Here is a 26,720-nt window from a genome sequence, read left to right on the forward strand (position 1 = left end):
TTTTTTAAAAAAAGAACAGCACAAGGGATACCTAACAGGCTGTATGTGGAGCCTTCAGATAAACCTCTGCAAAAAGGCAAAATGTATGTGTTTCTTATCGTGCTATAGACGGAGCTGTTTGCATCCTGAAGGGCACCAACTATTTTAGGAGGCTGGGAAGGTGTAGTGGTTGGCCTTTCTTGCAAGGATTGTGTTTTGGTTAGATAAGAGTGCCTATTTTACCACCTTTAGTGACAATGGGTTGCATAGTGCTCTTTATAGATTCCGTCCTAGTTTATGGTACCCTTAGATTTCCTGCAGGCTTATAGGGAAGGCAAGGGGTGTACTGTCGTTTCTTGCATGTTTTCAGTAGGTGCCTCAATCGTGTTTTACCTGGTCTAATGCTTGCCTGCTTGCATGGGCTAATGCAGAGCTGTGGGGGGTTTGCTGAGTGATAGTTCATGCTTTAAAAACAATTCAAAAACTAAAGTCATCCAAGCACGATAGTATAGGTCAGGCATGGCTGGAAAAAGGTGGCTAATGATAAAGCATTCTTCCCCATGATAAACAGCACTACACATTTTTGTATTAAAAAAGAGAAGAAGAGCCACCAGTTAAAATATTGGTAACTTTAAAAGAAATCAATCCATGGGAACTGCTCCACTCAGCTTTGTCTTTTCCTATAAGTCCTGGAGAAGCCAGAGCTCTTAATCCAGTAGTTGTGCTGTCCTAAAAAAGCAGCTATAGGAGCAGTTCTTTAAGCATTTCTGCGGTGCAACGTACACTGTGCTGCTGAATCAGTCCTGTTGATGTTTACCAACCTGGATGTACTTGGAGCTGTCCCTTCAGCACCACCATGGGTGGGTATTTTCCATGCCAGACTCCCTGGGAGCTGTCCGTTCAGCACCAAGGCTTCTCTAGCGAGCACAGAATAAATAGCTGATCCAGCCAAACTCAAGCCTACTGCTTAATACGATTGATGTCCCCTCTTGCACTGAATAATACATGCCTCTCTCAGGTAATGCCCTTTTATAAAAACATACATACAAGTAAAGAGCACTGCACAGGCAGTGCATGTGTTTGCCTAAAGACTGTCTGACAGTTCCCAAAGGCCTCCTTCTAAAGGAGGTGTTTTCACTGGCCATTTACACAGGTGTAGTTCCACTGACGAATATAAGGTCACACCAGTTTAGGTAATCAGCGAAGCATTCTCCGGCAAGTGTTCCTAAACATGGGTAACTTAGAAGTCCTATTCACTTCCCTAGGACTTAACTTACAATCAGTGTATAGAAATCACAGCTCAAATGTGATATTAGTTGAATCAGCATTTTCTCTCCCTTGAAGGGTTAGCTACTCTTTGAAATGTCAAGCCTTTCTGCTTTTGTAAAACAAAATACACACAAATTATTTCTCTTGTTGTAAAAGGAGTTTACTATCAAGAAAGGTATTTTTATTAGAAAAGAATATATGTAGAAAAACAGGTATTCCCTGAAAAAAATACTTTTGAGCTACAGATGAAGGATAAAAGGATGATAAAGCTTATTTTGAGATAAATAATATTTTATATGGTTTCTTTTTTTAAGAAAAAAATTCTGGTTTGTACTAATAGTCTGCAGCCATCACCCCTTTAAATGACCTCGCCCTCACTCATCCTGGTCAAGGAGTTTTTCTTGGCTGTGAGTGAAAAGGGAGGCGTGAAGGATAGAATTTGTGAGGCTCACTGAGCCATTTTGACCAACCTTAAAGCTGTGGCAAATGAATATGCAGCATGGATGGGCATGTAATAAGCAGTTCAAGGTCGATGTTGCACTGAAAGGTTGCTGCTCATCAGATATTGAAGTGGGTCATGTGACCACCCTATGAAATCACAATGCTAAAGCACTAGGAGAGGGGGTTGGAAATCTATCTAAACATAATCAACACAAACCCAGCCTAGTTATCTTACTTTTAAATCTTGGCTCAGGGCAGCATATTTTAAGCAGTGCTCTTTAAAAGCAAAACCAACCAATCCCAACAAAATTCTACCTTGTAAGATTGATCTGCTAACGACCCTTATTGGAAACCTTCTTGTAACTAATAATGAATGTTAAGTGTAAACTGATGAAGGGGGAAAAAACATGTCAAGGTAAATAAATCCAGTCCAAATTGCGCAGGATTTGCCAAAATAAAAAAAATAAAAAGGGTGATAGTGATAAAATTGTATATACTGTACAGCGTGAAAGAGGATAAATGTTTCTTGAGTTGTCATTCTGTTAACCAAAGCTGTATATTTTTCCTATTTCTTGCTATCAGTCTTTACTGGGTTTTGAATGAGTTGATGTTATATCTTACATCCACAGTCTACATCAGCAATTCTTAAAATGCACTGTTTCTACTGGTTCTTCATGCTGTTTTTTTTTTCCTTTCCTTTTTTCATTTTATTGCTTAAACTACATGAATTGTTGAATTTATTTTTACACAATAAAGAGTGATGAAAGACAACACGGCTGCAGTCATTTCCCCCACCAAACTTTCCTCTCCCAGAAAGGACCCCAGTCCAGCCAGGAACTCCCAAAGTCAGCTCCACTTGGGAAGAAGCATGTCTTGTGCTGCTGAGTCGGCAGCAGCAGAGATCTCACACCTGCAGCACAGATTGTGGCCTGCTGCCATGGTTCTGCAAAACCAGTCCTGAAAACAACTGCATATGCTCTCTAGCCAAGTTAACCAGCTGACCATTGTCTGTGATAATCTCCCTTTTCCTGCCAGTTCTTCTGTCTAAACAATTAGGGTTGCCAGCTTTTGCTGCTTTGGGATGCCCAGTTTTGCTTTCATCTCTATCCAGCTGATCTCCTGCACATACCTCTTACTTGTTTTTTTTCTGGCCCAACCCTATATTGGGATAAGAGGACTGAGCAACATATCTTCTCATCCCCTGTCTCAATGACTTGAACCCTTTACAGGGCTGTAAACAAATTGGTTGATCCCTTGGCGCTTGTCTCGTGCAGCCTGCCCCTGTTCTTGACCTCTTTCGCTGGCACTGGTATTTCAAGAGACCAGAGGGACAAAGCAAGAGGGATGAACTAGCATTTCAGTGATGATATTGCGTATCTCCCTCTCAGCAGCAGAGACTAGGAGATGCAAGTGAGGGAACACCAAAGAAGTGGGTGAGATCTCCAAGTGTGATTTAGGACAGCTATGGTCATGCTACACAGACAAGCCCTAGTCCTATTATGTCCCTGAGAGCCCCAGAGACTCCACATCAACTTCCACTTTGGCAGAGTCAGTTAATGACATCTCTGAAAAGTCACCTCCCGTCTCTCTCTTTCATCCCTGCCTTCTGGTTGTCAGGGAAACAGCATCTTGAAACCTGGCTCTCCTTCATTATGTGCATGTGACCCTAACGTAAAGCCTCTACTCTCTAAGAGAGCTTGATGTCAGAGTTTGCCCTATTTCTTTTTCAAATGGTTCTATGCACATTGCTCACTAAGGAGGAGGGATTTTGGTGGAGTGAGAGGAAGGGAGAAGGCCTCTTATTCTTAGGAAGCAAAGCAGTGTATATTTCTTTCCTGAGGAATAATTCCAAACAAATCTGCAAATGCTTGGAGCACATGCAGCCAGAATTTCAGCAACAGGTGCAAATTTAATTTATTTACAATATTTGTATGCTGTCCAACAACAAATGTTCTCTGAGCGGTTGACAGTCAGCTTAAAACCAGCAAAAGGAAAACGCCAAGCACAACATAAAAGCAAATTAAATAAAGCTACCAGCACTAAAACATTAATACAATGCAGCATAACAAAACACACACAAAGATTAAAACACCCGGGCAAATAAAAAGGTCTTCACCTGGAACCAAAAATTAAAACCTGGATGCCAGCAAGTCTACCTGTGGAGGGCAGTGGCTATGAGGATGAAATGGTAGGGATAGCCAATGTGGTATCCTCCAGGTATTGCTGAATTACAACTCCCACCAGCTCCAGGAAGCATGACCAATAGTAAGGTATGATGGGAGTTGTCCAACATCTGGAGGGTACATCCCTGGTTGAATGAAATAGCCAGTGTTGTCAGCTTCCTCCCTTTGGTGAGAGGAAGGACAATAGGGAATGTATTCAGTCCTACTCAACTCCAATTATTACATCCGCTAATAGAGGTTGCACAAGTCATTCACCCAATAATAATGGGCCAACAGAGGGAAACTGAGGATTCAGCAAAGGGATGGAAGACCTCGCCAGAAAACAACTTTGAGAAAGTGGATTCCTGTGACTACTGCCCAGTATGTAGCTGTCTTGAGCAGATCTCTGTAACAGAAGAACGTTTGCTTTATTAGCAAAAAGGAGCAACTTTTCTTCCTTGGCACCACCTTTGCATGTTTCTGCTGCTCAAGAACCAGAAGGATTGAAGACCATAGAGGATGGAACAGAAGAGTTTGCAGTGTTCACCATTTCCAGGATATAGTGGTTTGGGTACATTTTTTGTTTCACCCTGGGGCTTGCAATGCCGACTGTGAGTGGCACACTCAGTGGATGCTGGGTGTGTTTGTCAACTCCATTAATCACACAGTTGTTTCACACGAGAAGCTGGGCAGCCAGGTGAGCAGTGCTGGCCTGCAACAGGGAACTGGCATGTAATTAAGAGTAAGCGATCAGCCAGGCCACCTGATATTTTGAACACAACCTTCTCTTGACATGCTTTCCTGAATGCATACATATATTGAAGATGTGGCAAGATTTTAGTTTTACAGGGGAGCTTGTGCCTCTGGGTAAAAACACAAGTGTGATTCCATTGAGATGGTCAATGATATGATATGGTTTTTTCAGTATCAGTGATGCCTTACATTTCTTGAGAGTGCAAAAGAATGAAAGGGTTGGTGTGTCACTTTAATGATTCCAATTGCCTTTTTTTGGACCATACCTTACAACTGAGATAGAAGACTCAAACATGTTGTCATAGTGATTCATGGGATACTAGGACCTATGGGACCAAAAGCAGATGGCAATCGTGAGAAGGAGAAATGAATGTGAGCAACCCTTCTGCTTTTTCTAGGTATTTACAGACATGCTTAAAGGTAACGCAGACACAAAACAATTTACAGACAAATATAATATCCACATCTCAATGGCTCCCTCTAAGCTGTGCTCTAAATTGAGCACAATTCAAAGTGTTGGTGCTGACTTTTAAAACCCTAAACAGCCTTGGCCCCTTATACCTGAAGGTGCCTCTCTACCATCATTGTTCAGCCTGGACACTGAGGTCCAGCTCCGAGGGTCCCTCACTGTGAAAAGTTACAGGGAACCAGGCAGAAGATCTTCTCAGTAGTGGCACCCTCCCTGAGGAACGCCCTCCCATCAGATGTCAAGGAGATAGATGACTATATAACTTTTAGAAGACACCTGTAGGCAGCCCTGTATAGGGAAGTATTTAATGTTTGATGTTTTATTATGTTTCTATGTGTGTTGGAAACTGTCTGGGGTGGCTGGGGCGACCCAGCTGGATTGGCGGGGTATAAATAATAAAATTATCATTAATAATAATAGTCAACTCAAGTGGTAAGTGCTGATAGCACTGGAGCCGCTGAGGGACAACAGAGAGGTATCAGCATGCTTAGGGAAACCCCAAGGTTTGCAGTAGTACATTTACAGAATAAAACTCACAAGGGGGCAACTTCCTGCCCCCAGCCCGGTCCAAAAGGGGACTGGGCATGCTAAGTTGGCAAGTAGGAATGTACCAGAAAACCTGCAGGAAAGCATGGTTGACTGGAAATATGAGCAGGCACCCTCCTGCTAGGATGTGACGGTGTACTGCAACATTTCGCTGCAGGTTCACGTGGTAATCCTTCAGAAAAACACAGCTCAGTACTAAACATGTTTACTGAGAAGTAATCCCTGGCGTTTCAGTGGGGCTTACTCCAAGGTAAGGGTGCACAGACTTGCAGCTGAACCACTGTTGCTGCTTCTCTCACACAAACATTTATGGCCAAACAGGGCCTCAATAAGATATATTTTAAATAATAATTTTTAAAGTACTGTTTCTAAGGACAGCCTTTTCATGACCAGAAGGAGTGGTTACGTTTGCAACTAAAATGCTATTTTTATGTGGCAAAATGCAGAGCTTATTTTGTGTTTCTGACAGAGCTCCCATCCGCCTTCTCTTCTGCCACCGCCACCCCCACCACGCCTGTTTGCTCTTTCCATACAATGGTGTCTGGCTTCCAACCAGATGATTCTCCACAGAAACTGGGGGAGAGAGGGAGAGGGTTGTTTTTGTTGCAGCCCAGTGTTCCATCTGCTGGGAAAGAATGCCAGTCACAGGCACCACAGCAGAAGTCACCCCGTGATGCTTTAAAAGTGCACTCTTAGCCTAGCACTGACAAGGGTTACTATGATGAAAAGCATGCCGTCTTCATCCCATGGACTAATACAGAGATGGGAAATCCCCCTAGCCCTCCCACAGAGGTCCACATTCCTGTGGGGGCAATATGTTGGGGGGGGGTCACATGCTAGTAGCGGCCAGAGTCAGAGCCAATGATGGGTTGAACCAGAGACAAAAGTGTTCTGGATTAATTAATCCAGGCTAGACTAATCCAGGCTTCAGTTTTCACCAAGGTTACCTCAGATTAGAATTTCCAATACTACACAGGGTTGCTCAGAAGCAAGCATTAATGGGTTTGGTGGGTCATTTTCAAATATGTATACAAATGATTTTTGTTTTATTTTTTAGTACAATAGACCAACACAACTACTATTCTGGAAAGCAAGTGAAAGCAGTTCCTGACTTTAATGTTGCAATGCATAAATGTATATGCAAACACACACATATAGCAGAAACCTAACCATTTGTTCTCAAACAGCCGGGAGGGGGATTCTTTCTCTCAAGTCATGGAACCAGTAAATGAATTTTCAGAAATCAATTAATTTTTACTACTAAAGCACAGAATGAACTCAGGCTTGCTAGAGAGGTTAAAAGCAACAAAAAAGGCTTTTATGGGTATGTTCGTAGCAAAAGGAAGAACAAAGAAACAGTGGGGTCACTCAGAGGAGAAGATGGTGAAATGCAAACAGGGGACACAGAAAGGGCTGAACTCCTCAATGCCTTCTTTGCCTCAGTCTTCTCCGATAAAGAAAACAATGCCCGACCTGAAGAATTTGGAGCAAATGATTCAGCAAAGGAAACACAGCCCAGAATAACTAAGGAGATAGTACAAGAATATTTGGCTAGTTTAGATGTATTCAAGTCTCCAGGGCCAGATGAACTGCATCCAAGAGTATTAAAAGAACTGGCAGATGTGATCTCAGAACCACTGGCAGTCATCTTTGAGAATTCCTGGAGAACAGGCGAAGTTCCGGCAGACTGGAGGAGGGCAAATGTTGTCCCTATTTTCAAAAAGGGGAAAAGAGAGGACCCAAATAATTACCGCCCAGTCAGTCTGACATCAATACCAGGGAAGATTCTGGAGCAGATCATTAAGCAAACAGTCTGTGAGCACCTAGAAAGGAATGCTGTGATCACCAATAGTCAGCATGGATTTCTGAAAAATAAGTCATGTCAGACTAACCTGATCTCGTTTTTTGACAGAATTACAAGCCTGGTAGATGAAGGGAACGCAGTGGATGTAGCCTACCTTGATTTCAGCAAGGCATTTGACAAGGTGCCCCATGATATTCTTGTAAAGAAGCTGGTAAAATGCCGTCTTGACTATGCTACCACTCAGTGGATTTGTAACTGGCTGACTGACCGAACCCAAAGGGTGCTCATCAATGGTTCCTCTTCATGCTGGAGAAGAGTGACTAGTGGGGTGCCACAGGGTTCTGTCTTGGGCCCGGTCTTATTCAACATCTTTATCAACGACTTGGATGATGGACTCAAGGGCATCCTGATCAAATTTGCAGATGACACCAAACTGGGAGGGGTGGCTAACACCCCAGAGGACAGGATCACACTTCAAAACGACCTTGACAGATTAGAGAACTGGGCAAAAACAAACAAGATGAATTTTAACAGGGAGAAATGTAAAGTATTGCACTTGGGCAAAAAAAATGAGAGGCACAAATACAAGATGGGTGACACCTGGCTTGAGAGCAGTACATGTGAAAAGGATCTAGGAGTCTTGGTTGACCACAAACTTGACATGAGCCAACAGTGTGACGCGGCAGCTAAAAAAGCCAATGCAATTCTGGGCTGCATCAATAGGAGTATAGCATCTAGATCAAGGGAAGTAATAGTGCCACTGTATTCTGCTCTGGTCAGACCACACCTGGAGTACTGTGTCCAGTTCTGGGCACCACAATTCAAGAAGGACACTGACAAACTGGAACGTGTCCAGAGGAGGGCAACCAAAATTGTCAAAGGCCTGGAAACGATGCCTTATGAGGAACGGCTAAGGGAGCTGGGCATGTTTAGCTTGGAGAAGAGGAGGTTAAGGGGTGATATGATAGCCATGTTCAAATATATAAAAGGATGTCACATGGAGGAGGGAGAAAGGTTGTTTTCTGCTGCTCCGGAGAAGCGGACACGGAGCAATGGATCCAAACTACAAGAAAGAAGATTCCACCTAAACATTAGGAAGAACTTCCTGACAGTAAGAGCTGTTCGACAGTGGAATTTGCTGCCAAGGAGTGTGGTGGAGTCTCCTATTTTGGAGGTCTTTAAACAGAGGCTTGACAACCATATGTCAGGAGTGCTCTGATGGTGTTTCCTGCTTGGCAGGGGGTTGGACTCGATGGCCCTTGTGGCCTCTTCCAACTCTATGATTCTATGATTCTATGATTCTACCCCAAAAATACTGTCCCTCCCAATTGTTTGGAAACTATGTAGAAAGAAAGAGGAACACTTTAAAAAAGCCGGGAGAAGTAAGGAGGAAATGAACAGGACAGAGAGAACTATTGTGGGATGGAAGGGGGCAGCTTTAGGAGGAATTAGCAGTTGCATAAAATGAGGCTGGGACTGCAAGTTAAACTATGGGCTGCATTCAACTAACCCAGTGGGCCAGCAGACATCAGCACAAGGGCTCCTGCTAGCACAGTGGAGCTTCCCCCCAACTCCCCCTAGTTCCTCACCCCCCAATCCACTCTGAAAAGTTGGAAGAGCCCCGCAGAACAGTGCACAGGGAGAGGAGAGGGGAGAGCATTCCATCGGGCAAGCAGAAATGCTTGTACTGATGGAACAACTGTGATAGCATTACGTTGGATCCCACCCAGTGAAATTTGTTATTGCAAGATGTGGTGATGACCACCAACTTAGATGACTTCCAAAGAGGCTGACAGTGCAGAGGTAGAGACCTATCATGAAGAGGCACTTGTTGTTGTTGTTTAGTCATTTAGTCGTGTCCGACTCGTCGTGACCCCATGGACCAGAGCACGCCAGGCACTCCTGTCTTCCACTGCCTCCCGCAGTTTGGTCAAACTCATGCTGGTAGCTTCGAGAACACTGTCCAACCATCTCGTCCTCTGTCGTCCCCTTCTCCTTGTGCCCTCAATAATCTTTCCCAGCATCAGGGTCTTTTCCAGGGAGTCTTCTCTTCTCATGAGGTGGCCAAAGTATTGGAGCCTCAGCTTCAAGATCTGTCCTTCCAGATAAAACTGCATGCCAACCATTTTATTTCTCACTGGCAGGAAATAAAAAGCTATGGCCTAAATGTTTGTGTGCGTTGGATGATTTTAGTTTTTTAAAAACTATATACCTCACATTTGAATGAATAGACCACTTGTGTACACATTAAATGCAATACTTCGAAATATTGAGGTCCTTCTAAAATACACCCCAAGCCTTCCTTTCCTTATCTACTAGCAATTTCACTTCAGTCCTGTCTATTCATGTTTCCTCCACGAAGTTCCTTTCCTTCCACCTACCCCAGATATATGTGCAGCACTCATTACACTGTTATCAGACCCCAGACACTCTTTCCCTATAGTCAGGTTGCATGACACTATTTCCCAATTATTTCAGTGCATAACCATACTACACTTTGACTCCCATGCCACTCGTTCAAATGAGCAGAGCCTGAAACATCCAGAATTCACAATGACATTCTCATCACCGGTGTAAAAATATAGATTTCTTGCTGCCTTGGAGAAGAACAGACACTATGCCACTCAGATGAAATGATTCCATTGGCATAGTGAAGCTTGGAACAGTGAGTGCTTTCTCACATCATGAAAATGGGATTCATTCAAAACTGGGACCTTTAAGCTTTGCAAAACGTGTAAGAGTTAATCAGTCCACAGGCTGGGTACGTACTCTGTATATTCTTCTAAATGACTGTATGTATGCCACAACAAAAGGTAAAAACTCTTGTTTCCTAGTAATCGCCAGCTGTATAGGAAGGTTTCATGACAACCTAAATGGAACACTTGCTGATCATCCTGTCTCTTGCCCACATCACATCTGATGATTGGTGTTTTATGAGTCAGATGGAGTGTGCTATCTTCACGACCCCAGAAGCGATATCTGGAAGGTGTCACCAAGTATTTAGATTGTATTTTTAGCACCTCAAAATGCAACCGAATACTGACATGCTCAAAAGGCTCATGCAACCCTGTGTCTCCTCAAAATTATTTATTCCATTTTGACATGCCAACAACTCTTAGGAAACAAGACTGAAAGTCAAAATGCTTGGGAGCCACAGATCTAGCAGACTGATTCATGAAACATAGTTACTGGAATGTGCTATTCCATTTAATTTTTTGCTCAAGACTCCTGCCAGTAACTCTTACTTCTGATCTAAGGACCTTTCCCCTCACATTCTATCTCTCTCTCGCCAGCATTCATTTACACTTATTTCCCCAGTGCATGATTGTAGCTTTCTGAGCATCCACAAGCATGCTCAACTATGTGATACTTTCTGCTAGGAAGGAGCTATAGAATCTGAGGTGGAAGGGATTTAATCAAGTCCATTCCCTTGTCAGACATATGAACGTGCTTAAAACTACCTTTGTCTATGTACATTCAGCTTCAGAGTTGAACATATGGCTGGAAATGGTATGATCCAGTCCAATTATACTGCTACTATCTAAACTAATCTAGCCATAAACTTGTCTAGCCTGCTCTTCTAGTGATGATTGTACCACATTCCTAAGCAACCCATTCCAATGTACCTCCACTCTTAACAGGGAGTCCATTTCCCCTGACATCCAGGCTAAATGTGATCAGTAACACTTTGAGCCCATTCTTTCTTCCCTTGTCTATTTTAGACAAGGAGAACAGCGGATAGTCTATACAAAACCCAGCTTTTCCATTCAAAGGAAGCTCTTGCTTGTTCTCTCCATGGGTATTCTCAAAGGCCTTTCACCAGCACTGGATATCTGGAGGAAACTCTCCCTGCAGTGGGCAAACTTGATCAGGTTTGGGACTTGACTTGCTACTGAATTTTGCCTCAAGCAAAGTTTCAATGTAGCTTTGAAGGTTCCTCTTCAGGAGAAACACAAGAGGGATTTCAAGGAAAGCTAAACAAAGAAGAATCTCAATAGGACTAGCATTGTTTATCAGAGGGTTCTAGTTACAGGTAGGTAGCTGTGTTGGTCTGCTGTAGTCAAAACAAAACAAAATAAATAATAAAATAAAATAAATCCTTCCAGTAGCACCTTAGAGACCAAGTTAGTTAGTTATTGGTATGAGCTTTCATTTTATTTATTTTATTCTCAGAGGGTGGTGAGGGTGGCTTCCTCACATCCATAAACATTTCCCCCTGAATTTGCTCATTCCATCCTTTGTTTTCCTTTGCTTCTCTCATCCCTGACCTTTCTCTGTCTATATGCTCACCCTTTAGACTGCAAGCTCTTTGGGTCACTGAACTCTGTCTCAATTGCTTATACTGTGCAGTGTCCTGTACATTATACTAAAACAGCACACTTCCAGGCAAACTGATAATATGACAAAATAAGCAAGCATAGCCTGTGTAGGCAGGGGGTGGGGTTGCCATTAGGATCCCATCAGGTATTATTGGCTATTAGGGCTGGTTCAGCTGGGTTCCTAAGCACAACCTCCCTACGGAAGTAGCCAATGCAATTATTTGGTGATGCAGACTTTGTTGCTGTCAGCAATCACCAGCCTATTATCACTAGTCCTAAACAGGCACTTTGTCCTTCCATATGCATAGAGGGAAGGCAGTATTACTGTGCCCCATCCATTCCCCCAGTTGTCAGAGGAGCCAAGATTTCTACACCATGAGGATGAGAAATGTTTGGGATATGGGATGGCTTTTCCACTCTGGAAGGAAGCGGGCAAGCAAGGAGGAGAAATTAGTATGGAAGTGAGAGGCAAAGAAGATGAGAAGATTTGGGGAATGCTTTGAAGAGGGGGTTCTTTTCATGTTTCGGCTTTCTTCCCTTCCCTTCCCTCCCATTCCCTTCGTCTACAAGAGCAGCACGACTCGCCTAGCAGCTCAAATAATACTCCCCCCCCACCTCTTACATCAATATTGTTATGTTTTATACAATAGCACCAGCTGGTAGCCATCATATACAGTTAAAGGCATTGGTAGGAATCACTTGCAGTATGCAAACACCTTGCCATTGATCGGTGAAGCTCGGACACTCAAAATCAGTGTGAGTAAAGGCCAGTGCATTTGCAGGAGTGTCACCAGGGCAGAGGGTCCAGGAGCTCTTTCAGAAGAATGAGCAGGACGACTCCCCAATGCAGCAGGGCTGGGTTACTACATTTTGAAATGAGGTAATGCAAGTAACATCTGAAAAGCCTCTCCTCCCAGACCCATAAGACTATTAAGTCCAAAGTTTAACATTTCCTAAGTGCACTGCTGGATATATGACCTGAAGGCAAAGTGCAGACCAGCAGAGGGCCTCTGTTGAATAAGCTATATGGCAGATGATTACCTGACGCTCTCTCCTCCTTCCGCAGCAACAAGCAATACAGAAACCAGAAAGAAATCCTTGTCAGAGCCATAGGTCTATTAAGAAAGTGGCAGAGAGGGAGGGAGGGAGGGAATTTTACTCTCCAGAGCTAAAGCCCATTAAATCTGGGGATGGCAGAGCAGGTGGAAGGCTTCGGTTGAGTGAGGACAAGACCCAAGACTTGGGGGGAAGGGTCAAAGGAACAGACAGACTCTTAAGAGCCAGGGATTTAGTCTGACCTGACTCCCTTTACTTGGCAGCCCATATGGAAAAAAATAACATTTCCCCAGTACGGATTGGATTTTACTGTTAGACTGAGGAAAATTAACCAGAATTGAAAGGGAAACTGGTTTTTCTATCCCTCGAAATATTATAATTTTGTAATAAAACAGTTTCTTATGAATATGGAATTTTTTAAAGAAAGCAAAACTTGTGGTGAAACATCAGAATCAGCCCACCTATCTTTCTTTCTTTCTTTCTTCTTTCTTTTTGTTTGGTCTCATTGTATGCCAGAGTCTTACCAGCAAATGACAATTTACCAACCAATCATAAATTACATGACATTTGTTATGGAGCTTGAGGGATTTCAATAGGGTTTTTCCCTCCAGGCAATCTGAAGAATTCTGACATAGCAAACCTACTATAATGACACGTCAAGATTTTTTTTAAAAAATGGTACGGTTCCAATGGGAAAGTTTTCCTGAAGTTTGTCTAATCAGGGGAGAAGTTAACTTTAAATGTTATATTTATAATAGTTTTTTCCTTCAGCGCATATATATGTTCTGTCTTAAATAAAATGAAGCTGTCTTTACAAAGGTCAAGGTAACTTACTAATCAATCATAGGCAAACCTACATTCTCAAGAATTTAAGAGAAGCCCCTAAGTATCATGAATACTCAGCCTTTCTAATTCCAGATCCTCAGGCCCAACCAAGCTATTTAAAATTCTGTTCAAAGTGTTGTTTATTGAATAGACATAATTAAGGCACATTGATATCTATGATTTATCTGAAGTACAAATGAATAAAGTTTATTGTGTAAGTCCATAGATCATTCCAGGACATACAACGTACCAAAACTTTCCTAAAAGCATAGCAGTTACATAAAATATATACATATCCTTAAAATAAACAGAGCTTTGTTTAAAAAGAAACAGAAGTATGTTTGTGCGTGCGCGCGCATGTGCGCATACACACACATATATATGGAGATGACATGAGAAGATGTGGGATAACTGGTCTCATATAACCAACATGATTAAGTCTAATAACTGCATGAAAGGGTTAATACCATAGAGTAAGCTGTCCTGCCAGGGTTAGCTATATCCACTTCCCCTTACCTTGGGATGAACTAGAGAAGCTCATTGTGTGAAGAGGTTTGAGCTGGTTGCTCCAGCTCAACCACATGGCTCTCATTAGCCACTCTTGAGTTCCTATACCAATAATTTAGGAACCTTCACTGCTTTGTAACTAAGCTATGTTTTACTGTCTGTGCAACCTTGTCTGAAGCACATGAATCTGACCTTTGGAGAATTTGTAAGTAAACCATTTTGTAACTTACCAAACATGTGGTCTTTTTCCTATGCTGGGGGAAGAGGAAAACTATGGAAAGAAAACTTTTAAGGGGACATTTTGGAACTCACTTGGAGGGGCACATATTTTAAAGGTCTAATAGCCTTTATCTCCATGATTTACTTTGCTGCATATTTTGTGACTTTAAAACTCTGCTGGGGTTCTCTCACCTCAAACTTGGATCTTGACATCCAGGAATTCGAATTCATATCCATCCATCCATCCATCCATCCGGAGATACATTTAGTATTTTTGTGTCTTCATATCTCCTTGACAAATAACAGAAAAAGAATCCAAAAATTCTTCTCTGCATTTACCTGCCTTTACTGCGAACGAAGCAACCCTCCAAGTCCCATGCTGGTTTGGTGCTTGCAACAGAAAGCCCAATTTCTCTTTCACTTCCTAGTACTTCATTCTTTTTAAAAGGGGCTCTAAATAATGTTGTTCTATATCAGCACACATGTGACATTTGAGGACCAAATCCTCCAGTACTGGTTTCCTCACACAGATAGATGCCTTCTATCTTTTAGTCCCACTGGCGGGTTACCCACCAAAATACTAGGTATTTTTGGCAGGGGGTTGGACTCGATGGCCCTTGTGGTCTCTTCCAACTCTATGATTCTATGATTCTTCTATGATTCTAGGTAGAAGAACATTGGGACTTCATTCTAGAAAACACGTTCTGAGGCACCACATTCCCTCTTGTGCTTCAACTTTAGAAAAGTCACTCTGCCTGTCCATCTATGTTTGCAGGAATTCAAATTCCGCTAATCTGGTTTAGCGAACAACTTTGATCTAAAACAGGCTAGAAACTAGTCCTTCCGGGTTGAGCTACAGTGGTGTTACAAAACAGCCACAAAGACCCCATTTGCTATTTCTAGTAACACTGAGTAATTTCTAGTGACACTGAGAATGCTGGAATGCACTTTTACTTCCGTGACTTTGGCATGGGGGACAGATTTCACACAGAGACTAGCAACATGGTGACAAGGAATTAGGAAAAAAAACAAAACTGGAAGCACCTCAGTGCTGAAGAAGAGCAGGGGCTGTGGGCTTTTTGGCAAAGATTTGTATGAAAGGTTGAGCTTCACATATTGATCCAAAATAACCAGAGAACTCTTTAGCCAAAGAAGCATTAGACGGTACATACTATGCAGTTGGGAGATAATTAGAACTATGCCGTGTTTTTTAAAAGGAGACCAGTCCTGATATGCCCAGTACAAGTCGTACACCCTGAGTAAGCACACAACTGCAATTTCATTACAGGAAGAGACTCCAACTGGGCTGTATAGGATATCTCATCAAATGGATATAGGAGTGCCACATCCAGGGCCAAAATTGGTTTATATTCCTTTACATCCAGCTGAAGTAGAGGCAGCAAGAGGAGGGATGCAGGCACAGTGGAGAGACCAGCAACTTTTGGACTGTCTCTTCTTGAACTGTTTCCATCCCATCCGGTCATTAGAACTCGTAACTAAGAACTTGTATCTGAATTTGCTTATCTTCTCCTCCATCCCAATCAACAGTCCTTTTGTGCTGTGTCTTTTTAGACTGTAAGCCCGAGGGCAGGGGCAGGCTTGTGATTTGTAAGCTGCTCTGGAAGCTGGTTTTTTGTTTTTGTTTTGCTGAAGAATGGGATTCAATAAATAAATAAATATCCCCCCTTTAATAGCTGCTTCGATGGACACCATTTAGCAGAAGCTGCCCTTCCACTACATTACAGCATTAATGGGAGATGGAGAGACTGCCAGGTTTCTCCATCACTGAGCTATTAAAGGCAGAGGGAGACCCTTTGAGGCCAGGAGGTGGCAAATCTAACTGCATCGGTTTTGACTTGATGAGTTTGCACAATAGACCCTATTTCTGTGCTAGTTGCTGCTATAGCCCGTCAGTACCTGGCTGCTGCTGGGAAAAGAAACAGGAGCAGCATCTGAGGACAGCTTCACACATAGCAGATTTCCAGCAAAGGATGTATTTCTCTGCAGGGAAATAGCATAAAACCTGCAAGCAGCTCATAAAGTGCAGCAGCGCTATTGCAGAAGGCAAATGTACAATTCTGGGAAGCAGCCATGGCGGCTGGTGGCCCCCAGACCTCTTGGGGCTGCTAGGAGGTCAAAAGGGCATGGCCTCGTCATCCTGTTTTTCTCCCCATCCTCGTCCCTCGCAAAGATAACTGTGAACATTTAAGCATTGCAGTTCAGTTAGCAGCTAACCAAACTGAAAAGTGTCTTATCTTGGTTCAAAAAGAGTCTGTTCTGTCACAGAACGGCTCCCCTTTTTGGAGGGGGAGCCCGCGTTGTGGGCAGCAACCCAGGACCTCCCAGTGACCCGACTGTGGACGGAGGAATGCTGCCCATGTCATTAGGACTCCCAGCCACCGCGTCACACACATCCCCGGCTGACCAATCGGGTTAGCCGGGGTGTGTGGCCACGTGGCGTTTAAACGGCAGCACAGCTGGGGAGGGCAGCCTCCATTCGTCTCCTCCATCGGTGACCCTGTGGGTGCTCAATTGATGTACATCATAGGGCTCCCCCTATCAGTGGTTGACCCTTACGGGACTCCTGCAGATAGGCAGGAGTCAGGATATAGTCTTGCTTCACCCAATTGCCTAAGCCAAACTGCTCACATCTGTAACCAGTAAAGTCGTGGCCTAATTGACCCCATTAACCCAACATTTTCGTGTCTGTGTGTTTATTTCTGAGGGAACTGTGGGGCCCGGGGCCTCACCACACAATTGCATCTCTGCTGGGAGAAAAGTACGTATAACTAAAAAAACAAAACAAAAACATTTATAGTACAAAGAAGAGACTGCTTGAGCCCAATGGTGTGGGTGTTGCCTTCAAGGAAACAAGACTGAGCATGCTCAAACTGCACTTCCAGGCAGCCCTACTCATTCTATACTGAGACTGCTGAATAGGCCTCATAACAATAGATGGAGTAGGAGTTTTCCGAGCAGGGGCTTGAAAAGAGGCAGTCCTTCTAACAGTCAAATGTCAGCCACATGATTTTGTTGCCCAGAGACAGATGGGGGCAACCTCTTTGGCATAGCTATACTTTTGGATTAGAACTGCTTGAGTGATGCAGAGACCTGATTGGCCAGAGAACAGGAGAGTAATTAGCAGTGAGCTATAATAATAATAATAATAATTTATTATTTATACCCCACCCATCTGGCTGGGTTTCCCCAGCCACTCTGGGCGGCTTCCAACAGGATATTAAAATACAATAATCCATTAAACATTAAAGGCTTCACTAAACAGGGCTGCCTTCAGATGTATTCTAAAAGTCTGGTAGTTGTTTTTCTCTTTGACATATGGTGGGAGGTCATTATACAAGCAACGTGCTACAAGGCTTGAACTCCTTAAGATGCAGGCATGATACACATAAGCAGTATTAGGGTGGCACCTTGAAATTCAGGTTACAGGTGAAGAAGATGGCGGTACTTGCTACTGAGTTTTGCTGCACATGACAACTCCTAAATTGTTCCCTCTGGGAACTCACCACTTCCCCTCCAGTACGTGCCCTTTACCCTAAATTTTGGAGGTTTCAGTGGACAGAAAGCCCCAGCTTGTTAAGATCCATACTATTTAAGCAGGGTTAGGTAACCATCACATTTCAGCCGCAAGCACTGTTGAGTATGTACCTCTTGCCAGTTTCTCTTGCTCAAAAGCTAATGAGAAGCTACAAGGCCTGCAAAATTGCTGGCCTTTCCTGCCATAACTCATTGCCTGTGACATGACTGACCTCATCGCAGGGGCCTGACACTTGGCAAGGGACTAATTACTGAGCTAGGGACTGTGAGGGAGTTCGGTGAAGGAAGCGCCGGAAGATGGGTAGAGGAGTAGGGCGATGCTAGGAGGAGAATACATTAAGTTCAAGAGAGGAAGTTTCCTCCAACTAAACTTCTTCCCTCCTCCAGGATTGGCAATCACAGGTCCCCTATACTCCAATTGCAGAAATACCGCAAGAGTCATAAGGCATCTAAAACACCATCTAGTCCTCATCCATTCTTCTTCTCAGACAAGCATCACTAATGCATTTTCTTATTGCCTCCGCATTTGTCATGACATTAAAGTGAAGCCAACATTTCAGAAAAACCTCTTCCCATCCTAAGGCTCTTGGTGACTAGGCTATTCTCCTGATACTGATATGCTGAAAGCTTTTTAACTCTCTGCAGCTTGAACATTTGTTATTATCTATACAGGCTGGGTCATGCATGCATTTTCATTACTTGATGACAGCAGTTCTTCATGAACAAGCCATCACAAATCATACACCCCAGAGAAAACATCACCATAATGCAGAGCTTTCCAAAATTTTCATGTTGGTGACACACATTTTAGACATGCATCGTTTTGTGACACAGTAATTTTGTGTTACTAGCAAACCAGAGGTTAAACTAACTCCTTTCCAGCCCCAGGAAGAGTGCAGGGAGTGTTCGTGTGACACATCTACACACTGCAGCCTACACACTAACATGTTACAACAGACAGTTTGGAAAGCTCTGCCATCTTGCAGTGAAGGAACCGCCAGAAGGTCCTCAGCGCTGGACCTCAGTGTCCGGGTAGAACGATGGGGGTGGAGACACTCCTTCAAGGTATGCTAGGCCAAGGCCTATTAGGGCTTTAAAGGTCAGCACCAACACTTTGAATTGTGCTTGGAAATGTACTGGAAGCCAATGTAGGTCTTTCAGGATGGGTGTTAGATGGTCTTGGCAGCCACTCCCAGTCACCAATCTAGATGCTGCATTCTAGATTAATTGTAATTTCCGGGTCACCTTCAGAGGTCACCCCATGTAGAGCGCATTGCAGTAGTCCAAGCGAGAGATAGCTAGAGCATGCACCACTCTGGCAAGACAGTCCACGGGCAGGTACGGTGTCAGCCAGCGTACCAGATGGAGCTGTAGACAGCTGCCCTGGACACAGAATTGACCTGCCGCCTCCATGGACAGCTGTGAGTCCAAAACGACTAACATTGATTTACCCATGCTAACTGCAATTCCCACTGCGAGCCTTTCCAGCAAGCATAGAAAAAGAGATGCTTTCCTTTTCAAATGAGTGGAGGGTGGCATGCTTGATATATTCTCAGATACCAATCAGGAATGCGGGTCTAGATGGAAACATGCTTAGTGATCAAACACCATTCTGTTGCCACTGAACAGCTGCCAGTAAATGGATGATATCAATAAAAACATGAGGTTGGAAAGTATCCTTCACCACCTTTTTAATACCTCCAGTTTCGGCAGAACAAGGCATCAAGTCTCTTACTTGCCAGCTTATGTCCCAGTCCTCACACACAGGAGAAGTTTTCACACACATGTTCCTCACACAATGACTGCAGCATTGAGGAATGACTCACATGTGTGAATGAGCCCTCTCACCAATCAAACGGCACAGACGAACTTCCATATCACCTCAGACGCAATGCTTTTTGGTGGAGGCAGTGACACATTCAGCTGCATCAATCAATGAGGAATCAAATGATAAACATGCAGGTGTGAACACTCACAAGTCTTCCCTGTATTTCCCTCAGTTTTGTTCATCCTCATTAAAACAAAAAGAGCTGTAGAGAAGAGGGAAGAAAGGGAATTACAGGTAGTTTTAGGGAAGTTCATTTTAAAAAAGGGATTCGTTCCAGTTCACCTCCCCAAAAGGAATTAGTTCCATTTCAACTTTGCCCCCCCATCAAAAATAAACTAATTACATTCCAGTTCAATTCACAATTCATTCATGTGGTCCACAGCATTTTTCTCAGCCTTCAGAATTTTACAAGCTGCTTGCTAAAGTGTGTAGAATATACTGAAAGCTTAGAAACATCAGAACACACACACACACACAATGTAATTTGAACAACTGTTTTAAATATTTCCCATGACAATTATGATATTTAAATTTAAATAACAGAATCACTTTTCAGAGAGGTAAAAACGGTAAATGCAATGGCCACTGTGGTGTAGTGGTTAAGAGTGGTGGACTCGTAATCTGGGGAACCGGGTTCGCGTCTCCGCTCCTCCACATGCAGCTGCTGGGTGACCTTGGGCCAGTCACACTTCTTTGAAGTCTCTCAGCCCCACTCACCTCACAGAGTGTTTGTTGTGGGGGAGGAAGGGAAAGGAGAATGTTAGCCGCTTTGAGACTCCTTCGAGTAGTGATAAAGCGGGATATCAAATCCAAACTATCAAACACAAAGTGTGACAAAACCTATATATCCATATATATTAGAATTTAAAAATAAATTTCAAAATGCCGAAAGTCCAACTGCAAAATAAACTTAATTCATGTTCAATTCACTTGGAAATAACAAGAACTATTTTCAAGTGTAATTCAGAGACTATTGAATAAACCCAGTAAATTACTTCAGTTCGAACGCTGGACACAGAAGGTCTAGTATATTTATTTCTCAAGTCGATATGATTTCAGCATGGTATTATTGCTTACAACATCAGACAAATGGCTTTATGAACCAATTTGCTTTACTTAAATAAATATTTTCCACAGCTATCTGAGCTAGTGGCCTCTAACTCCCTGCTCCAGCCAGAAGTCAATGTTGGCTTTTAACTAGTTTCTAGTACATCCCAGAAAGCACAACATACTCAGGCTGTATATAGTGACTATTTCATATTGGTAAAGATGTGCTGCTGTTTCTGGCCAAATAGACTTCAAAGAAGCTTATTCTAGCCTATGTTCTTGTCCCAAAATGGCTGCCAGCTGGGAAATGCTTTCCCTTCCTATACACCTGAATTTTTATCTGGCTGTCCATCACCACATTTGTTTTTTTGACACAAATTTACTGTCTTGTTCAAAGCTGCTCCAGTAGCGGCGAGATAAAAGGGAGCCAAGTTTCCAAAGGTACTGAGGGAGGAGAGCAAAACAAAAACACTCTGGCTCAAAGTGGCAGGTAGCTGACCCAGCAGACAGGCTTCTTATTAATATTCATGGGGTGAGCAAAGTAGACTAGTGGTAGCAGGAGAATAGAGGCCACAGGGGAGCTTCTGGAGCTTCCGCTCAGATCTGTAGGTTCCAGGGCGAGGGGCATTGGGGATTTGCTGGAAGGTAAATCCGTTCCAGCATCTTCCATTTAGCAACTCAAACAATGCATTTTAATGAGTCTCTAAACAGCCTGCTACATCCAGTTAAATAATATCCTTGACTGAGAGAGTCTCGGCCACGGATAAAGAGAGGGCAAGCCAAACAAGGAGGACATAAGTAGGCCAGTCAGAATTAAACCCATAAACCCATTCCTGTCTCAATATGTGGATTTATTGGAATGTTTCTTACTTGAGACCAGTTTTTGGCCCATGAGCTGCAAGGTGCTCACCCTGGGTGTTCAATCAAGGTTGAAGCCTGAAACTAAGGATCAGGGTCAAAGCCAGTCCTGGAACATATGGCAGACCCTCCAAGTTTCTCTATTTTCCGGTGACAGTTCCGGATTTACAGAAGCTGTCCCGGTTTCTGATTTAATGCCAGAACATCCTGCTTTTCCTTAGGACATCCCTGTTTTCACTGGAGAAATGTTGGAGGGGATGGAGTTATGCGACCCCCCCAAGCCAAGCAGATCAGTAACTATACAACCTTTAGTAGATATCTGAAGGCAGCCCTGTCTAGATAAGTTTTTAATGTTTAATGTTTCATTATGTTTTTATATAAGTTGGAAGCTACCAAGAGTGGCTGGGGCAACCCAGTCAGATGAGTGGGGTGTAGATAGTAAAATAATAATAATAATAATAATAATAATAATAATAAATTATTATTATTATTATTATTATTATTATTATTATTATTGAATAGGACATCCCTATTTTCATTGGAGAAATGTTGGAGAGTATGCATACGGTATCATGTACACCTGACTCATGTGTAGAGTGGATTTCTCTTGTCGTACCCCCATAATGTCCCTGTCTACCGATCAGCCCTCCACAACTGGGATTAGAAGGAAGGCTCATTAGGTCAGACTTGCTAGCTGGTTCTTTACAAAATAAATAAATAAACTGAACACGACTTACAATAAAATTACAATATATTTGGCTGCCCATCACCTGCTATTTTTGACGTACATTTCCTGGCTGCAGCATATTTTGGGAGGGGGGAAGGGGGGTTAATATGTTGGATGAATGAATCTCCCCCCTCACTATAGTATTCAAGTATTCCTTAAATATTTGTGACGATAGCCTACTGCTGCCTCATAACTGTCCAGAAATGAGACATGGTTCAACCTGCAATTCCTATTACTTAGGAAAGTAAGATTAACTGTTGTGTTGTTCACAACCGGTCTTCCAACTAGTACATTCCATGGAGCGAATTCTGGAACTTTTCCATCTCTGTTGCCTTGGTCTTCCCTTTCATTTCTTAAAAAAGTACCTGTTCTGCCACTGACTGACTGCCAGGTATCCTGTTAAGCCTTCATGTAGCTGAACTAGATTTAAATCTGCTCGTTAGGGGAGCCAGGTCAGAAACCAATAAGTACAGGCTGTACATTATTAGGAAGAGAGGTTAAGGAAGACAGCTGGGTCAGAAACCATGCAAAGGATGTCCTTTGGAAATAAGGCAACCTTATCTCAAACCATAGCCTTTTAAGTCTGCCTCGCCTCTCTTCCAGAGCAGAAGCAGAAAAACATACTTGCTCCTTTGATTGTAGTCGCATGAACCTCGGGGACCTGATTCTACTTTAGTGGCAAGTTAACTGATCCTGTTCAGCAACATTCACAGTCACAAATGGCTAGCCATATTTTGTAAAAGCTCTGCCTCTGCATCAGATATGGCACAAAGTGCAAGGCTGATCTTACTTTTCTCTCCAGAGCTATTCATTCATGTAGAATTAAAACCATAGCATCATCAAGCCACAAAGACAACCGAATTCAGACCACCTTTTGTTTACATTGCCAGAGCAGTTTACTGCCTTTCCCCTCTTATCTTGTTTGAAGTAAGATGGGTGGGGTCTGCTTTGCAGGCCACCCAATGAAAGGAATGGGGAGCAACAGGTCCAGAGCAGCAGTAAGTTGAGCTATACAAGGTTCTGTCCTTTGCTGGTAACAAAGATGCAATTGATTGCATCACTTTCCTTTCCAGCAGCAAGTATCAGTGGTGCAGTTATGGACTTAGCTACATTAGTAAAACACAACGTTCCAAATTCATTATAAATATGCAACACCAGATGGTGCCAGAGAGCAAAAAGAATTTCAAAGCGATTTTTACATAGTGTTTTTTCCCCTTTTGTTATAATGATTTAATTTTTGACTTATTTATAGTGAGTTTCCCCCCTGTGTGTAGATCCACCCTAGGTTATTTCAGACTCTGAACTTGGCCTGTGGATGGTAGTGAATATTACTTCAATCACTTCTAAATGTGGTAAGCTAGCCCTGCTGCATTTGGGCATCCGCTGTGAAGCGAGGCCCTGGAATTCTGCCCCAAATGTCTCCTATGAGCCAGCTCCAGCCATAATATGCTATGGCCAGATAGATTCATGGGGTCAAATATACACAGAAACTGCCTTGCTGGATCATGGAAATTTAGGGAGCTTCTATATATAGAGTCATGCCACTGGCCTGTCTCAGAATCGTCTATGCGCTAAAGCAGCTTCCAAGGGTTATACATTTAATACACAAATAAATGCTGGAAGATGCACAGTGCTGCCCTTCAGACATCACTCAGAAAACAACTCCCATGATGCTCAGCAAAGCTGATTCCCTAGAAAATGTGTTTAGGGTTGCAGCCTTAATTCTTAGTACAGTGGTACCTCAAGTTACAAATGCCTCAGGTTACAAATGCTTCAGGTTACAAACTCCGCTAACCTGGAAGAGTGACCTCGAGTTGAGAACTTTGCCCCAGGATGAGAACGGAAATCGTGTGCTGGCAGCACAGCAGCAGCAAGAGGCCTCATTAGTGAAAGCATGCCTCTAGTTAGGAACAGTTTCAGGTTAAGAACGGACCTCCATGAAGTGAAGGACACGAGTCAGGTGAGTTGTGCATAAGCAAGCCGCCTGCTAGCTCTGCCAAGGCTCTTTTTATTAGCACAATATGCAAAACCAGTCAGGTACATTTTGGACTGTGACCTTTACACATCTTCCAATCCTGAGATCGAGGGGTGGTACAAAGTTATTTTGGCACCTGTTTCCACTGAGTCACTTTCCCCTTGCACAATGTTTAATCGAAAGAGACAAAGGTCACAGGCAGGGCAAGGCAGACTACTAAGAGAGCTAAAGGTTAGATAGAGGGCATGATGTTCAGACAGCTGTGGATTGTCTGCTGGTGGAAGTGTGCTCCACACCCGGTGGTCATTCCTTCACCTCCAGAACGAATTAAGTTTGTAACTAGAGGTACCACTGTACAAGCACCATCTCCAGAGCTAGAAAGCAACACTCAGCCTTCTTGTAGGGCGTTTCCACATAACATATCATTGTGGAATCTGTGCTGCTCATGTGTGCAAGTTATGAGCAGCGACAGCATCCTCATCAAAATACCACCACCACTCCGTGTATAGCACCCCCCCCCCGACAGCAATAACGTAGTAGCATAACAAACTGAAGCAGAATATAAATCCACCACTAAGGCTGTCACCACTAAGGCTGTCACCCGTGGGCCAGCCTTTTTGGCACCGGTCTGGAGTCATACCGACAATGTTGGGTTTTGGGTTGTCCCTGTGGCCCCCAGTTTGAGCGTCACTTGCTCAGCTTGGGGGGGCTGCAAAGAAAGCAGGGTTTGTGGCACAAAACTGTGCAAAACCAGCACACCACTTGGGCACTGGTTTGGTGCCAGTCGGACAAAGTTGAGTTTCTGGCCCTTTACTTGTGACTCCAGTTTGAGTTTCAGCACACCACTTTGGCACTGGTTTGGCATCAATGGGACGAGATTGGGTTTTAGGGTCGCGGGTGGCACTGTGGGTTAAACCACAAAGCCTAGGGCTTGCCGATCAGAAGGTCAGCGATTTGAATCCCCGCAACGGGGTGAGCTCTCGTTGTTTGGTCCCAGCTCCTGCCAACCTAGCAGTTTGAAAGCACAAAGTGCAAGTAGATAAAGAGGTACTGCTCTGGCGGGAAGGTAAACGGCGTTTCCGTGCACTGCTCTGGTTTGCCAGAAGCGGCTTAGTCATGCTGGCCACATGACCTGGAAGCTGTCATGGAGCCGGCTCCCTTGGCCAATAAAGCAAGATGACCGCCGCAGCCCCAGAGTTGTCCACGATTGGACCTAATGGTCAGGGGTCCCTTTACCTTTATGGACACCTGACTGTCAGTTACTCAGCTTGAGGGGCTGCACACTAAGCAGTGTTTGTGGCGCAAAACCATCACACCACTTTGGCACTGGTTTGGAGTCATTCTGACAAAGTGGGATTTTTTTGCATTAACTTATGACCCCGATTTGCTTTGTCAATTACTTGGTTGTGGGGGGGATGGCACAAAACCTGGGGTTTGCAGCACAAAACGGCTCAAAACTAGCACAAAGCTTTGGCATTATTATTTGGGGGGGGGGGACACAACCCAGAATTTCAAGGTCACATGCTGATGAAGCTTAGAATTCTGAAAACTTTGCTTTGTCCTTGGTTCTATTCACCATCCAAGCTTTTTGTTTTATGCAACAACCATTCACCGAGTTCTTAAAGCCTGCTTGACATAATTATGTTAATTCCCATTGTTGTTCTACTTGATCTGGCTGATGGCTCTTCACAATGCACGAGCGATTTCTGTAAATGCCAGAAAGGTCCCACAGAGAGCTTTGGGGAAAGTGAGCAGGAAAGACGGAGACTGCATTCTGGGGAGTTGGAAATGGCATCCGCGAGCTCGATTTGATACCGGGTGCTGAGGAACATTTCACCCTTCCAAAGACTGTACTTTTACCCTATTCCCCTTCCACTGCCAACCAAACAACTTTTCCCTCCATCTCCAAGATGCCCTTTGCCTTGCCTCCAAAATATGAAGCTGATTTGTGGTTTTCTTGGAATATCATATTCACCATTTTTCCCTCAGCCTTAACTTTTATTCATTCACTTGTGGGAATGAAGAAATGGCTTCTCTTCAATTCCTGCACTGTGCTTTGAAGCAGGAAGGCAACTGGGACACATCTCTTTCCTTTCCCAAAGGAAAGCTACTGGATTGAGTATCAAGGGCCAATTGCAAACACTATAGGGGGTAGAAATATGATGGCAAGAGAGATTTCCCTACCTTTATACCCATGGGGGCAGGTGGTACTTCTTCAGACAGTTTTGTTCGCTGACAGTCTCATCGGGCAAACGCTGTGCTGTGCCAAAGGGAGAACACACTTCTGAAGACCCTTTTCCACAATAGATTGAGATTGGGAACTTAATTAGAAATAAATGCAGCTACCTCCTCAAAGATAAAGCTGTCAACCCTAGTGATGC

At 43.5% G+C, this 26,720-nt stretch overlaps 1 long non-coding RNA gene across 1 annotated transcript; it reads right to left on the reverse strand.

The window, feature by feature from the left end:
* Positions 1-3,586: 3,586 nt before the first annotated feature.
* On the reverse strand, positions 3,587-26,720 carry LOC309525607. Its single transcript, XR_014216456.1, has 2 exons — positions 26,524-26,720; positions 3,587-4,257 (listed from the first exon to the last, which is right to left on the reverse strand). It is a non-coding gene; the product is annotated as an uncharacterized lncRNA (long non-coding RNA).

The sequence above is a fragment of the Podarcis vaucheri genome, assembly GCF_965113315.1.
Source record: "Podarcis vaucheri genome assembly, chromosome: 2".
NCBI classification, from domain to species: domain Eukaryota; kingdom Metazoa; phylum Chordata; class Lepidosauria; order Squamata; family Lacertidae; genus Podarcis; species Podarcis vaucheri.